Raw genomic sequence first — 1987 nt, 5'->3', positions numbered from 1 at the left:
GTGAGGGGTGATGGTGCTGGGAAAGAGGTGCAAGGTCAGAGGCAGAACCAGCGGTGGTGCTAGGGGGCACCAGCCAAAATCTTGCCTAGGGCATCATATTGATTAGGGCCGGCTTTGTGTGGGAGGAAGCAATGCTAACCTCTGTGTAACCAGCATGCCTCAGCCTGGCAAGCCAGACAGCTTCCTGGTTGTAAGCCACCATGAGACTCCATACTGGGCCCTTATTCAGTAACTGTTTGTGCCTCACAGGAGCTCCATCTAGTGCTGCAGTGCAATGGAAAGCTGATATAATGGAAAGTTGTGGGTTGGGGAAGCCGCACAGGAATATAGTGGCATAGATAAAGTAAAATTAGTAGTTTCCAGAAAAACTGACACATGTAGGGAGACCCCACAATTTATCACCTTTACACCTATATAGTAAATCTATGAAGGTATGTTATTGTGATGGTCAGTGGTGCTCCCATGGGTCTATAAACAGGTATTTAGGAAAATACAGAAAGGAGAAAAGATAACCCTGGAAGGGAGCACTCTCAATCTGGAAACAAAGGCTATAATAACACAAATAAATATATTTTAATAACATGTAACCTTTATTAGATATACCTTAAAAAGCATAGAGTTCATATGAAACATAACATTACTATTAAATATTTTTGTGATCAAAGTGAAAATCTATTTAGGAAATAGTGTTATGTTCCCAGCTAATATGCTGGAATAAAGTAAGGTCCATCAGCATGGAAAAGGTCCTTCTCTTAGGTGGTACTCCTAAAGTCTATGAACTACAAAACCTGATATTCCTTGGTGGTCTCCCAGCAAATACTTTCCAGGCCCAACACTGTTTCGCTTCCAAGATCAGACGAGATTGGGCCTGTGCAGTGTGGTATGATTGTAGAAAGATTTTTTTGGACCAGAGTCAGTAGGATACCAAATGAGCTGAGGAACCCTTTCTTTTGGGGATAAAATGCTTGAAACAAAATACACTTGCTTGTAAAAAAGTGACCCTCATCTGTTCAGTGATAGCCCATATATCATGGGTCAATTACATTTTTTAATCATTGGTCACAAGGATACATTGCTTCAAGGCACTAACAAGTGCCTGTGTTTATCTGAAGTGTAAACACCAAGGGGTATATTTACTAAGATTCGTATTTGTCGGGATTTGGTGGGAGTTTAAACTCGAATGTCATCGGTAGTGTGCATTTGCAACTTTTTGAATTTATGTTCGGTCATTTACTAAGCTTTCGTATTCGTCCTATTCGTAGTGGTCGATGTCGCGGTCATTCGTATTTTTTCACGCCCGAATGTGTTTTTTTTTTGTCCGAAGATGTTTTTTTCCACGCGTCATTTGTACTATGAGTGTTCGGCCGTGATACGTCACCAATGCGGCCGTTTTTTTTAACTTTTCGTTTTCTAGTGTCAGTCATATGATTGGTTTCGAGGAATACGAGGGAGTTTCAATGCGCAACCATATAAATACGCCCCCAAACGACCGAACCTCGTGGGTTTAGTCAGTGGAGAGGAGAGAGGTAGCGTTGTGAGTAGTTTGGTAAGTGAGTGGTTTTGTGGTTTTTCTATTGTTGTGTGCTGTGCTGTGAAAGGTGTCTTGTGTTGTTTGTTGTATTGTTACTTATTAGTGTGTCATATTTTCTGTCCTTGTGGTTTTTTTATGAGTCTCTTGTCACTAAGTGTGTGTGTGTGTGTGTGTGTGTGTGTGTGTGTGTGTGTGTGTATGTTGTGTTAGTTTTAGAGGTAGAGGAGTTTTATTTTTTTATTTTTTTTAGATTTGTTTATTGTTGTTTGTGTCAATCATGTCGGATTCTGAGGTTAGTGAGGCGGGGGAGGTGCAGGAGGTTAGTGAGGTGGAGGTTAGTGAGGGGGGTGAGGAGGAGGAGGTTGCAGAGGAGGCACCTGAGTCCTCTAGTGAGAGTGATGTGGCTCCGCAGCCATGTACCACAACCAAATCAGGGCGCAATGTAAAATTTACTTA

General features: G+C 41.7%; 1 pseudogene; it reads right to left on the bottom strand.

Moving 5' to 3' along the window:
* Window positions 1-776: 776 nt before the first annotated feature.
* On the bottom strand, window positions 777-894 carry LOC134930447 (5S ribosomal RNA; annotated as a pseudogene).
* Between the last annotated feature and the right edge of the window lie 1093 nt (window positions 895-1987).

The sequence above is a fragment of the Pseudophryne corroboree genome, chromosome 5 (assembly GCF_028390025.1).
Source record: "Pseudophryne corroboree isolate aPseCor3 chromosome 5, aPseCor3.hap2, whole genome shotgun sequence".
In the NCBI taxonomy this organism is placed as follows: domain Eukaryota; kingdom Metazoa; phylum Chordata; class Amphibia; order Anura; family Myobatrachidae; genus Pseudophryne; species Pseudophryne corroboree.
This window is presented reverse-complemented; position numbering and strand designations above follow the sequence as displayed.